The sequence below is a fragment of the Pelobates fuscus genome, chromosome 5 (assembly GCF_036172605.1).
Source record: "Pelobates fuscus isolate aPelFus1 chromosome 5, aPelFus1.pri, whole genome shotgun sequence".
NCBI lineage: Eukaryota > Metazoa > Chordata > Amphibia > Anura > Pelobatidae > Pelobates > Pelobates fuscus.
Window position 1 is genome coordinate 92,712,409 of NC_086321.1, and position 14,684 is coordinate 92,727,092.

General features: G+C 43.3%; 1 protein-coding gene and 1 pseudogene across 1 annotated transcript in view; both read left to right on the forward strand.

The window, feature by feature from the left end:
• The window catches only part of IPO11 (importin 11), a 417,607-nt gene that overhangs the window by 212,056 nt on the left and 190,867 nt on the right, over positions 1 to 14,684 (forward strand). The gene's annotated exons all lie outside the window — the stretch shown is intronic.
• Positions 557 to 7,371, forward strand: LOC134612532 (protein YIPF3-like; annotated as a pseudogene).

Below are 14,684 nucleotides of genomic sequence, written 5' to 3' on the forward strand. Positions count from 1 at the left end.
CAGTTCCATTTATCACTCACGATGAGTGGAACTGCTCTGTATACTTTTGGCACATGCAGGATCCACACAGCAGCTCCGTTCTCTCCTGGGAGGTAAGAGAGCCTAGATTGCAAAGAGAGCCCAGACTAATTTGTGTGTTTGGCATGCTGCCTTTGATAAAATTCATTTAGCCAGCCAAGAACTCTCTTCCCAGGCCAATCGATTGACAGGAGCTGGAAGTGGCGTTAAACCCTAGCGAAAAAGTTAAATGTCTTTGAAATGACAATTTTTATACTGAAAAGCTGCACAGATAAAGTCCTTGCAATCTATAGTGGTTATAGTGCTTAGGTTAATCCATGAGATACACTGAAAGAATAGCATATATTTATCAAATCATTCTTAAATTAGATTTGTCATATTAAAATTTAATCTCATGCTTCTCTGATAACACCTCAAGGTCACTATTGTCCCAAAGAGCCCTTTGACCTTTTATACATTAATAAAACATGAATTATTGTTTTTGTTAACATGTTTCATCCTTTCCGGGTGTCCGAACCGGGCATGGAATTGGAGCAACATGGCGAGGGCTTCTGGGGGCCACAACATGACTGCAGCAGAATGGGGGTGCTTCGAGGACAACGTGCAGGGCAGCATCAGTGCTGCAGTTATCGACATGGAGAACATGGACAACACCACAGGCTCCAGTTTCGAGGACATGGGAGGGATTCACCAAACAATGAAGGAAGATGAGGAGGGAGGTGTCAGGATCGGGACAGGGATCCAACACGCAGAGTACAAACAGGTACAGGATACGTATACCAGACCTTAGAATGGCCGGACTAACGTACGGAGAATATAGAGAATGGTCAGAGACAAGCCGAGGTCGAGGGAACGAGAGGACAGGTAAGCGAGGAACAAGCCGGGTCAAGGATAACAGAGGTAAACAGAGTAAGTCAAACAAGCCGGGTCGGAACCAAAGGGATAACTGAAAATACCAGAGCACTGTGTGACTAGGCAGGCTAGAACCACGACAGGGCAATGAGCAAATGAGAGAAGCACTGTTAAATACCCTGGCTCAGAAGGGTAGACACGCCTCCGACGAGTCCTGATTAGTCTCCAAACAATTGAGTGACAGGTCGTTTCGGGTTGGCGTCATGACGTCGACTTCCGGACGTCATGCTACAAAAGGAAGTGACTCCCTCGCGACCGGCGTTTATGTGACCGGGTGGACCGCGAGGAACATGGGAAACAGACCGTCCGGATGGATAGACGTCTAAGTCTCTACCTCTCCCAGAGGTAGAGACCTCAGGTACCCTGACAGTACCCCCCCTCTCAGATACGCCCACCGGGCGGAATGAACCGGGACGAGATGGGAAGCGGAAGTGAAACGCCCTGCGGAGACGAGGAGCATGAACATCCTCTTGAGGCACCCAACTCCTCTCCTCAGGACCATATCCCTTCCAATCGACCAGATATTGTACTCTCCCCCGGGAGATTCGAGAATCGATGATAGCGTTAACCTCATACTCCTCCTGACCCTCCACCTGAACAGGGCGAGGGGAGGAGACCGTGGAGGAAAATCTGTTACAGACTAGTGGTTTCAGCAATGAAACATGAAATGAGTTAGGGATGCGTAAGGCAGATGGAAGAGCTAGACGATACGCAACTGGGTTAATTCGAGTCAGCACCCTGTAAGGTCCAATATAACGAGGAGCGAACTTCATGGAAGGCACTTTTAAACGAATGTTTCTTGTACTCAACCATACTCTATCACCTGGAACAAACACCGGAGCCGCCCTTCTACGTTTATCAGCGTGTTTCTTAACCAGCATAGAATTGTGCATAAGAATTTGTCGAGTCTGATCCCACAACTTCCTCAAATTGGCAACATGAACATCAACCGACGGTAACCCTTGGGAAGGAGAAGCCGAGGGAAGAATAGATGGATGAAAGCCATAATTCATGAAGAAGGGGCTTGAATGAGTAGAATCACAAACGAGATTGTTGTGTGCAAACTCCGCCCAAGGAATCAAACCAACCCAATCGTCCTGGTGTTCAGAAACAAAACAACGTAAATATTGTTCAATCTTTTGGTTGGTGCGTTCAGCAGCTCCGTTAGACTGAGGATGATAGGCAGAAGAGAAATTCAATTTGATACCCAGTTGAGAGCAGAAGGACCTCCAAAAACGGGAAACAAATTGGGAACCTCTGTCAGACACAATTTGGGAGGGTATCCCATGTAAACGAAAAATCTCCCTTGCGAATATCTCTGCCAATTCGGGGGAAGACGGGAGTTTAGGCAGAGGAACGAAGTGAGCCATCTTGGTGAATCTGTCAACCACGGTGAGGATAACAGTTTGTTTCTTAGAGATAGGTAAATCGACAATGAAGTCCATAGCTAAACAGGACCATGGCTTCTCTGGAACCTCTAAGGGATGCAAAAATCCACATGGGAGCGTATGAGGTTGCTTAGTCTTAGTACAGACCTCACACGTACCGATGAAATCCTTAACATCCTTACGTAAAGCAGGCCACCAGAAATCTTTGGAGATTAAAGCATACGTCTTGCGAATGCCAGGATGCCCAGCTACCTTGCTGTTGTGGAAACACCGTAACACTTCCAGTTGGAGAGCAGGAGGAACGAAGTGTCTATCCCCAGGAGTCTGTTTAGGAGCTAGATGTTGTAACTTCATGATCTCAGCAAGCAACGGAGAATGAATCCTGAGATTCGTGTTAGCGATGATATTACATTTAGGAACTATCGAGGAAAGAACTGGCTCAGCTATAGTGGACGGTTCATATTGGCGAGATAAAGCATCGGCTTTAGAGTTCTTAGAACCAGGTCTATAAGTAAGCACATAATTGAAGTGAGTCAGGAATAAGGACCAGCGAGCTTGCCTGGCGGATAGGCGCTTAGCCTCCCCAATATAGGACAAGTTCTTGTGGTCCGTTAGAATCGTAACAGGATGTAAGGTCCCTTCTAATAAATGTCTCCACTCCTTTAGAGCCATAATGACCGCTAACAGTTCCTTGTCACCGATGTCATATCTGCTTTCAGGGCCAGATAGTTTCTTAGAGAAAAAACCACAAGGGTGTAACGGTTTGTCCACCCCTAACCTTTGTGACAGAACAGCACCTACTCCCGTCTCAGAGGCATCGACCTTGAGTAGGAACGGCAGAGTCGTATCAGGATGGACTAAAATTGGGGCAGAAGCAAAAAGTTCTTTGAGAGTCTTGAAAGCAACAAGGGCCTCAGTAGACCAGGTCTTAGTATCAGCCCCTTGTTTGGTCATATTGGTAATAGGCGCAATAATAGAAGAGTATCCCTTAATAAAGCGCCTATAATAATTAGAGAAACCAATAAACCTCTGAATCGCCTTGAGTCCCTTAGGCAATGGCCAATCTAAAATAGATTGGAGTTTGTCAGGATCCATCTTAAAGCCTTCCCCAGAAATCACGTAACCAAGAAAGTCTATCTGAGACTGGTCAAAACTGCATTTCTCCAATTTACAGTATAAGCCATGTTGCAGAAGTTTGTGCAATACCTTTCTGACTTGTCTGTGGTGGGTCTCAATGTCCCTAGAGTGTATAAGTATGTCATCCAGGTATACAATAACACAATCATGTTGAAACTCCCTAAGAACTTCATTAATCAAATCCTGAAATACTGCCGGAGCATTACAAAGACCAAATGGCATAACCGTGTATTCATAGTGACCATAACGGGTATTGGACGCTGTCATCCACTCGTGTCCATGCTGGATTCTCACCAAGTTATACGCCCCTCTGAGATCTAACTTTGTGAAAATTTTAGAGCCCTTTAAACGATCAAACAGCTTGGTATTCAAAGGAATCGGATATGCATTTCTGATGGTTATCTTATTCAAACCTCGGTAATCAATACAAGGTCTGAGAGTACCATCCTTCTTTTTAACGAAAAAAAAACCAGCCCCGGCGGGAGAAGAGGATCTCCTAATGAATCCTTTTTCTAGATTCTCACGAATATATTCCTCTAGAACTGAGTTCTCTTGAGTGGATAGAGGATATACATTGCCCCTCGGAGGCATAGTACCAGGTAGAAGCTTAATTTTACAATCAAATGACCTGTGTGGAGGTAACGTAGAGAGTATCTGTATCTGTATCTGTATCTGTATCTCTGTAGACTGAGTGGAAGTACCTGGTGTGTTTATTACAGCCAATGGAGAAACCCTGCGTAAACACCTCTCCTGGCAGCCCTGACCCCATGAGAGTATCTCCCCTAACTCCCAATCGATAATAGGGTTATGTCTTTTTAACCAAGGGTACCCCAGGACTATGGGGACAGAAGGGGACGAAATGAGCATAAGTGATAACTTTTCCTCGTGTAAGATACCAACAGTTAAGTTAACGGGTATGGTCTCACGGGAGATAACAGGCTCAAGTAAAGGTCTACCATCTATGGCCTCAACGGCCAAGGGTGTATCCCTTAACTGGGATGGGATAGTGTGTTTAGTAGCAAAGGCTTGGTCGATAAAATTCTCAGCAGCTCCGAAATCTATCAAAGCCATAGTCTTTAGTACTCCCTTCTCCCAAGTTAAAGAAACTGGTAGCAGAAGCCTGCGATCTTTATAATTATGAGTAGAGGACAAAATAGAAACACCCAAGGCCTGTCCTCTAGAGAAACTTAGGTGCGAGCGTTTCCCGAGCGATTAGGACAATTCAGGCGTAAGTGACCTCTGACTCCACAATACATGCATAATCCCTCTCTTCTCCTGTACTGTCTCTCTTCTTCTGAGAGGCGAGTATTGCCTATCTGCATAGGTTCAGGAAACAGTGAGGTAGTGGAATCAGGACTTTGAAATGCGGGAGCTAATTTAAAGGAAGGTCTAAGGTTCCTCTCTCGAGTGTTTTGTCTCTCTCTTAAACGCTCATCAATACGAGAAATGAACGAAATTAAATCCTCCAAATTTTCAGGGAGTTCTCTAGTAGCAACCTCATCAAGGATTACGTCTGATAGCCCGTTCAAAAATACATCTATATAAGCCTGCTCATTCCACTTAACTTCTGACGCCAGAGACCTGAACTCTAGTGCATAATCCACAAGTGTTCGGTTCTCCTGTCTCAGGCGCAACAGTAATCTGGCTGCATTGACCTTTCTACCAGGGGGGTCAAAAGTTCTTCTAAAGGCAGCTACAAAGGCATTATAATTATATACTAACGGGTTATCGTTCTCCCATAGTGGGTTGGCCCATCTCAGAGCTTTCTCAATGAGTAAGGTGATAATAAATCCAACCTTTGCCCTATCTGTAGGATAGGAACGAGGTTGCAATTCAAAGTGGATACTAATCTGGTTTAAAAAACCACGACACTTCTCAGGTGAACCACCATAACATACTGGTGGGGTAATGCGGGAGGAGGCACCTACAGTGGCTACCTCTAGGCCAGAACTTACAGGGGAGATAGAAGTAGTACGTGTCTCCTCTGGTGGATTATTGGCACGAGATAATAACGCCTGTAGCGCTAGGGCCATTTGATCCATTCTGTGTTCCATGGCTTCGAACCTAGGATCAGAGGGACCAAGCTGACTGTTTGTACTTGCAGGATCCATTGGCCCTGTCGTAATGTCAGGATCGGGACAGGGATCCAACACGCAGAGTACAAACAGGTACAGGATACGTATACCGGACCTTAGAATGGCCGGACTAACGTACGGAGAATATAGAGAATGGTCAGAGACAAGCCGAGGTCGAGGGAACGAGAGGACAGGTAAGCGAGGAACAAGCCGGGTCAAGGATAACAGAGGTAAACAGAGTAAGTCAAACAAGCCGGGTCGGAACCAAAGGGAAAGCTGAAAATACCAGAGCACTGTGTGACTAGGCAGGCTAGAACCACGACAGGGCAATGAGCAAATGAGAGAAGCACTGTTAAATACCCTGGCTCAGAAGGGTAGACACGCCTCCGACGAGTCCTGATTAGTCTCCAAACAATTGAGTGACAGGTCGTTCCGGGTTGGCGTCATGACGTCGACTTCCGGACGTCATGCTACAAAAGGAAGTGACTCCCTCGCGGCCGGCGTTTATGTGACCGGGTGGACCGCGAGGAACATGGGAAACAGACCGTCCGGATGGATAGACGTCTAAGTCTCTACCTCTCCCAGAGGTAGAGACCTCAGGTACCCTGACAGAAGGGGAGGGAGAAGTTGTTACAGAAGAAGGGGAGGAAGATGGTGCTTTCCTTGGTATGAAATGATTCAAGGGCCAGCTTGGACAGCAAGTAGCAGATGAGATGTGACAAGCTGGGAAGAGACCGGCTTCAAAGGCATTTAACTTATAAGTGAACATAGATATCCTGCAACCATACTTTGCAGGATATCTATGTTCCGGTACCAGTAATTGGAGTCTATGATCACAGTCAGACTCATCAGCTTCCCTCAGAAGATTGCTGTAGAACTTTATGGACCCTTGATGTTGGTATTTACCACGGTGGCAATTCTACTGCATGGAATGAAATCTTCAGGAACTGTTTTTAGAAAAGGCACGCTGATGGGCACTGCCATTGATACATGTTTTGGGTATTGGCTTGGAGTCTCCTTCTTTATTTGCTTTGTGGCATATTTATGTAATGCTCAGATCACCATGCTGCAGACACTGTCACTCCTTGGCTATGGCCTCTTTGGACACTGTGTCGTACTCTTCATTACATACAATATCCACTTCCACTCCCTGTTCTACATCTTCTGGCTGTGCATCGGTGGACTGTTCACTCTGTGTATGGTTGCGGTATTGCTCTAACGCACAGTGGAACACACCCTGCGATTTTGTCCTTTGTGACACAGTAACTGCGCTGCATATGTTGTTTCCTGCTTTACCTGCACTTTACATATCACAAGGTGGTTGAAAGAATCCTTGACACCTTGGACTGTCCGAATCTCCCTCCATCATTCCAGGGAGTAGCTTGTGATCTGTCCCTGGGAACAAACACTGTACTCAATGCCACAGCACAGATCCTATCCTCATAGTACTGCTGATTCCAGGCAACACGCCTGCATCACGATCATGTCTTCTGCACCAGGACACACAGCCCGACCTTCCACAGCCCCAACTGCCCAAAGGTGGACATTGAGGCCATATGGCAGCCATTCGAAAAAGTTGCTTTCATAAGGGTTTAAAGGGTTAAACAGAGAGAGCCTTTTAATCTCCCTAAGGCAGTACAGAGGTTACAGCATAGACCTTTTCTATAAAAGCAATGTAACTTTATCTGACATCAAGCTTGGGTGTGGAGTGTTGATTTCTCAAATTCCTTGCAGTGCAGCCTCTGTGTCTACTTCATATAGCTAGTGTATAATCCTTCTATGTATGACTCCGCTATATAGCTATACACTAGCTATACTTCCTATATTTAGTGTATATTCGTTCTAGGTATGACTCGGCTATATAGCTATACTTCCTATATTTAGTGTAAGTTCTAAGTATGACTCATTTGATGATACTACTCTGTTGGTAATGCTCCCACACACCGATAACATGATGATGCATAACCAGTCTGTACCATGACACACTGTATGTAACAACCCCTCCCCCCCATATGACCCATAACCGATCCGTACACACAGTGTATGTAACACCCCACCATAAGGCCCATAAACAGTCCGTACTGTGACACACTGTATGTAACATCCCGCTCCCCCAATGTGACTCATAGCTAGTCCGTACTGTGACACAGTGTATGTAACACCCCATCTCCACCCACATGACTCATAACCGGTCCATACTGTGACACAGTGTATGTAACACCCCCTCCATATGACCCACAACCAGTCCGTACAGTGACACAGTATATGTAACAACCCCCTACCTCCCTCCCCCCGATATGATCCATAAACAGTCCGTACTGTGACACAGTGTATGTAATGCCCCCTCACGATATGACCCATAACCAGTCCGTACTGTGACACTGTGTATGTAACACCCCCCCACCTCCCCTACCTCCCTTCTCCGATATAACCCATAAACAGTCCGTACTGTGACACACTGTATGTAAAATCCCGCTCCCCAATATGACTCATAACCAGTCCGTACTGTGACAGTGTATCCACTGTATATTTATGTATATATTTTTGTTTTCACAATTTACCAGCAGATTATGATAAATACAATAAATCTCCTCCCTCCCCTCCCGTGATATGACCCGTAAACAGTCTGTACTGTGACAGTGTATGTAACGCCCCTCACGATAACACCCTTCATACCTCCCCTCCCCCACAATATGACCCATAACCAGTCCGTACTGTGACACAGTGTATGTAACGCCCCCTCACGATATGACCCATAAACATTCTGTACTGTGACACACTGTATGTAACATCCCGCCCCCCCCAGTATGACTCATAACCAGTCTGTACTGTGACACTGTGCATGTAACACCCCCACCTGCTCCCCCTCCCCGATATGACCCATAACTAGTCTGTACTGGCCCTCCAATATGAACCATAACCGGTCCGTACTGTGACACAGTGTATGTAACAGCCCCTCACAATATGACCCATAACCAGTTCGTACTGTGACACTGTATGTAACGCTCCATCCCCTCCCCCTACCTCCCGATATGACCCATAAACAGGCCGCACTGTGACAATAGTCTATTGTTAGGGGACTTTCCAATTGATGTAGTTATAGAATACATTGAAAAACAGCACGATTTCTCTAACTAATAAACTTGATTGCCATATTCCACATATCACAATAAGATTCAGGTTAACCCCTAAGTAACAGAATACATTCGGTTATACCTTTAAGCTATATTTATATTGGAAATAGATCAGTAAAGTGTTTTATAATTGCATCTCACCCTGTGCTGTGCACTGACATTCATATAATGAGGTTAGCTTTTTTACTCTTACATGAAAAATGGTGTTCATAGGAATTTTATTTTGTTCTTGTTTTCTTTTGTGTTGTTTTTTTCTTTTCTTCTTCTTCTAAGATAGAATACATTCAAAATAAGGTTTTAAATTAGCTTCTCATATAACAAAATAATTTTATTAGGAAATTATTGCAGAAGATAAGGTCTTTTGTAATTACACTCTCAAAGTATTCTTTCAATAAACACATTATCTAATTAGTTAATATGTTTATTAATATTTAAAAAATATTTATAGTTAATTCTTTCACTGTAATGTTTTTTTCTTTTTCATTTTATTAAGCATAACATATGTTTATAACATTGGGTTTATAGTTCATAGTTTTGCATATAGTAAGAGTAAAATTATGCATATTTACAGTATTTTATTTTTCATTTGATTTAATGTGTTAGACATTATGTTATCCTTCCTCTTGAAATACATATGACAAATTAGCATATAAGGGAAATTGCAATTTATAAAATGCAATTTAAAATTACTAAATATCTTGCTTATTGAAATATAAAGTGCAAAACAGATAATCAGTCACTGGTAGAGGGGTGAAAAATGAGCCAGAAGCGTAAATGGTGAACCTCACAACACCACTAGAACAAAACAAGCAAAACACTTATACAACTTATAAGAAAAGCAAGCTCCACATCATGTATAAAAGAACAGATAGATACCACCTGATTACAAATATGCCACATTCTTATCACATATCCAGAAAAACAAACTACATATAGTGTAATATAGTAGATGGAGAGGGGAAGTACTATAGTGTAATACTATAATAATGCTTTTTTTTTTTTTAAATACACTTACAAGAAAGCAGTATGTTCGAGCATATCTCCACCTGAGGTGGACCTCAGAATCAGCAGGCTGGAGTAAGCAGGAACAATTGCCAATTAAACAAATAGTATTAAAATCACATAAAATAAATTAAAAAGTCACATAAATTGATTTATTTTATGTGATTTTAATACTATTTGTTTTATTGGCAATTGTTCCTGCTCACCCCAGCTTGCTGATTCTGAGGTCCACCTTAAGTGGAGGTATGCCTGAACATATACTGCCTTACAATAATTAAAAGCGCTGTTATTATAGTATTACGCTATTGGCTCTTTTCTTCATAACCCACAGCTGCAGATTGCAGCACAGTCATACAGATTTTTACCCCCTTTGGGGAGACAAGCCAGCATACTTGAGTGAGTGCTCTCACTTCCCCTCTCCCCTTCTCCCCTACGTCTACTGTGTTACACTATATACAGTTTTTGTTTTTCTAGATCTTTGATAAGATTTTGGCACATTTCTAATCAAGTGGTATCTATTTGTTCTTTTTTTTTTTTTTAGTTCTTTATTTTTCTGTGCTTAGATAGTTACAAACAAGTGTCACGTGCCACAGCAGCACACATGAGTTGATCATTGTTTTTGTCAGTGACATGAAGGAGAGTTGCACAACTTTTCTTATGTATGTTGAGACAAGCTAGGAACAATGTTAGAATTAATATAACAGTGTGAAGATACTATACGTTGGAGACGTAGCTTTATAACTCTATTTGTTCTTTTATATATGATGTGGAGCTTGCCTTTTTTATACGTTGTATAAGTGTTTTGCTTTATATGAAATATGTTTGTTTTCTTGGGAATTCAGATTCTCAAAATGTCACTGACAAATATAACTGCCCATAGACAAAGTCACTTGGGGCAGGTAATTAAGGACAGGTAAATAAGCCAGTGTATGGAAAATGCACTTTTTCCCTATTTCTGGGTTTAATACCTGTAGCAGCTTCAGCTGCTACTTAAAGGAACACTATAGGGTCAGGAACACAAACATGTATTCCTGGCATTATAGTTGTAAGATGCCCTGTTCTCTTGGAGTTATGTGTTATTGCACTTCTGAACCTTATTTGAAATCCCATTCGTCTAAATAGTATACGAACCGAAACGAACAAACTTTACTCTAGCTGGTTCGTATACCGAACGTTCCACCGAACCCTTAGACCACACAAAGCAGTCGTGTGCCGTCAATTTACCTTATTGACACTGTTCCAAACCGCAACTCTGAACATTCTAAGTGGTTCACTGGGTGGCCGTCGATTCGTATGCACGAACATGTGGCAGTGGCCATCTTGTTTGGTCGTCGAGTGTATGGAACTATTTTCGGACAATCAACGGCCTGAACACCGCTGAGACTTCCAGGATCACTTAACTTCTTCCTAATACATCCGAAAGAGGTGGCATTCGGTGAAAACCAACTCCCGAACAAAGAGGTACACGACTAACTTCCACATGAACAGTTATTAATTTTTCAACGTTTTGAAGTACACGAAAGAGACTTGCCGCACAAGCTGATTTTATGGAACTATTCTGAGCAGGAGCCGCGTGTGCAGTCAGTCAGAAATTGGACTTCCATACAATTCCCGAACCCTTGAGTTTTTTAATATGTTGCTCACCCAGATCAGGGCTATCATTGGATATACTTTTTATGAGGTTCTCATGTGATTTTGGGGTGTTTCAGAAAGTTTATAAAAAGTGTTCTTTTTTGTTTGGTGTCAATTGAGTTGATACAGTAATTAACTCAATTTTCTCCCAAGCAGAGGTGAGGGATTGCATGCCATGTGTGGGAGTGCCTCAGATTGTAATTTGATTGTGATTGGTGTATATATGTGTGTCCCTGTCCCCAACAAGGTCCAAGTGGGTGTCACCTTTGCTTGGGGACTTGCATAAAAGGCTAGTGTGGCACCATTAAAATTCATTCCTGCTTAACCCTCAACATATAGCCTGGTTTTGTGATTGTAGGGAACCTGCTTCACAGCTATATCACTAGCTCTTGCAAGAGCTTTACAAAGCTATTGGATCCTTGGTTGGCTGCAATATCTGCAGGAGAATCCTGCTGCCCTGCTCCTACTAAGGGAAGATGACGTCTCTGGCGGTATAGACCCCTTTATACTCGGGGTGTCCATCACAATAGTGTTATCACTGTAGTATATCACTGTTTAGCCTGCTGCTTCCCCATAGGAATTCATTGGATTGGCTGAGGTTGTCAATTCTGATGATGGGGCAGAGCAAAAGGCTAATGTGGTCAATCAGCATCTCCTCATAGAGCTGCATTGAATCAATGCATCTCTATAAGGAAAGTTCAGTGTCTCCATGCAGAGCATGGATAGGCTGAACGCCAGTGCTGCACACTGTGCATCACTGCCCCAGGAAGCATCTCTAGTGGCTGTTTGAGGAGTGGCCACTAGACGTGTGACTAGGCTGCAATGTAAACACTGCCTTTTCTCTAAAAAATACAGTGTTTACAACAAAAAGCCTGTAGGGACGTACTATACTCACCAGAACAACTACATTAAGCTGTAGTTGTTGTGGTGATTATAGTGTCCCTTTAATTAACACTTCCCAACCCTATTTAGCCTGCTGAGATTTTTCCTTACAAGACTGCTGATCACGACACAGAAAGAGTATGAACTTATGCCTGAGTGGTAAAAAAAAACTGTGCTTACGGTTTTGTGACTGGGAGCCAGCTTAACCGGTCAGTACTGTTAGAAAGGAAATACTTCTATTTATGTCTTAAAGGGAAAGAGTAACCTGAATGTCAAAAACTGTTGGTTTTCTATATAAAAATCCTGAATAAGCATTGGAGTGGCTGTACCTGCAGTGGCCTTATCACAAGTGGTGTCAGAAGTGTGGTGTCCTGTTGAAACGGCCACACTGCTAAATAGGCCTTAAAGTTACAGGACTCACAGAAAATGGAGGAGGTTTTGATGGCTTTGCTAGATACTACTACTGTGCAGCAAGAAGCTAACAGCAGCAGCCCATCAAGAGACAAACAGACAAGCTGCAGCCTCAGTAGCAGCACTACATGAATGCAATATGCATCTGGGTGTGCAAATAGAATTTTGACCGAAGTGCAAAAAACAGACCATGCTATGCTTAAAGAGGTCCTTTACCACATTAATACAGAAGGGGTCAAATTAAGAATACAGGCAAGCCACTGTCTACAGAAAATGACTCCAGATGATGACATGGAGTCCTACTTTAAACTTTTTCCTTTTTTTTTTTTTAACGGACCGCCACTTGCAAAGACTGGCTTCCTCAGTGGGCAGGAATTATTGCTCCATTCCTCCTTAGTGAAGTGCAAAAAGCTCATTGTGACCTGGATGAGGAGGCAACTGCAAATTACCCACAACTAAAGGATAAAATTCTGGTCTGGTTAAATGTGACAACAAATGTAGGAGCTCAACACTTCTGTTAGTGGGAGTTTAATGAAGGAAAAGCTCCCTCCTCGATACCAGATGTTTAATCCATTTCAGGGCCAGATGAATCAGATCAAACGGAAGAACCAAAGTCCTACACAGATTGTGGAAGCTCTGGTACTTAACCAGTGACTATGGACTCTCCGTGAATGGGTCAGTCAAAGAAACCCCACTTACTCTGATATATGGCTGCCAAAAGCTTTGATCAGTCAATGTGGAGGATTCACAAAGTTGTCACAGTGAGCCCACCTTACTGGAAAAGGGAGACAGGTAAAAGATCCCAGGGTTCTACAACTCGAGGTGTTGTCTCTGAGGTGGTTTTGGGGGAGTTGTTTTTGCAGTACATAGATGGAGAGGAACATTCAATGTTATACTTAAGCCCAAATTGTTGCCATGGGAGCAGTTCTATGCTATTATAGAAGAATAGTGCTTGACGATCAAGTGGGCTTTGGAAACTCTTAAATATTATTTGAGATGTAGACACTTTACCATGGCCACTAATCATGCTCTCTTGTGCTGGATGCACACTAACAGGGACAAAAACACAAAGATCCTGAGATGTTTTTTGTCCTTGCAGCCATTTAAGTTTGTAGTGCAGCACTGGCCTGGTTTACTCCATGGCAATGCAGAGTCATTGTCTCTGCTCCATGGGATTTCTGGCCACGGCACCTCACTCCAGAAAAAGACTTCCTTATCAAATGCATATACACAGCTCAGCCACTGACTGTACTGAATGATCTGAACTACAAAGAAGGCTGCATTAGGACAAGACACATAGCAAGGTGGACACATTGTAAGAAAACCAATATCTATTTTTAGTTTCTCTGACTGTCTGTAGCCAAATTGAGCACTAAAAGCCGCTCAATCAGTACTGCTGAGACTGTGTGTATACATTTGATAAGGAAGAGGGGGCATGGCAATGAAGGCTGGTTTATGGTGCAAAATTCTGCCAAATGTTTATTTTTTTTTTATGTGCAAAAACTATAAAGATTTGAGAATGCAAAAAATACAGCATATTAATATCGGCAAAATCTATTGGTGGGGGAGCAAGATGGACGCATGCTGCCGCAGCTCCGCTCTGCACTGTCCTTACAGCTGAAATCACTAAACTGTGACCCCGTTCCTTCTGACACAGATGGGAAAGAAAACAAATAAGTACCGGGTCGATCCGGGCTCCGGGTACTGCGATATTGGGACTTTACTTACACAGGCTGCTAGGCCAGAGCCTGTAAAGATGGCACCCGTGGCGACCTATACCTCGGAATCCTTGGATAAGGACAGCATACCCTTCACCATACCCATCTTCCCCCAGGTACCAGTGGCAACACAAGGGGCATCTACAACTGGAGATGCAGCACCCTCCACTAAGGCTGACATAAAGGCATTACTACAAGAGATCCTGTTTCAGGCCGATATGGCAGTTGAGCGGGAGAAGGTGGTAACTCTCACTAACAGAACAGTAGCAGTGGAGGCAGATTTGGGAAGTGTGAAAGTTGCCCAAACGGTCACAGATGCAGCCATTAATACCCTACAGAACCACTGTGCAGGCCTGACCAACCATATGGCAAACA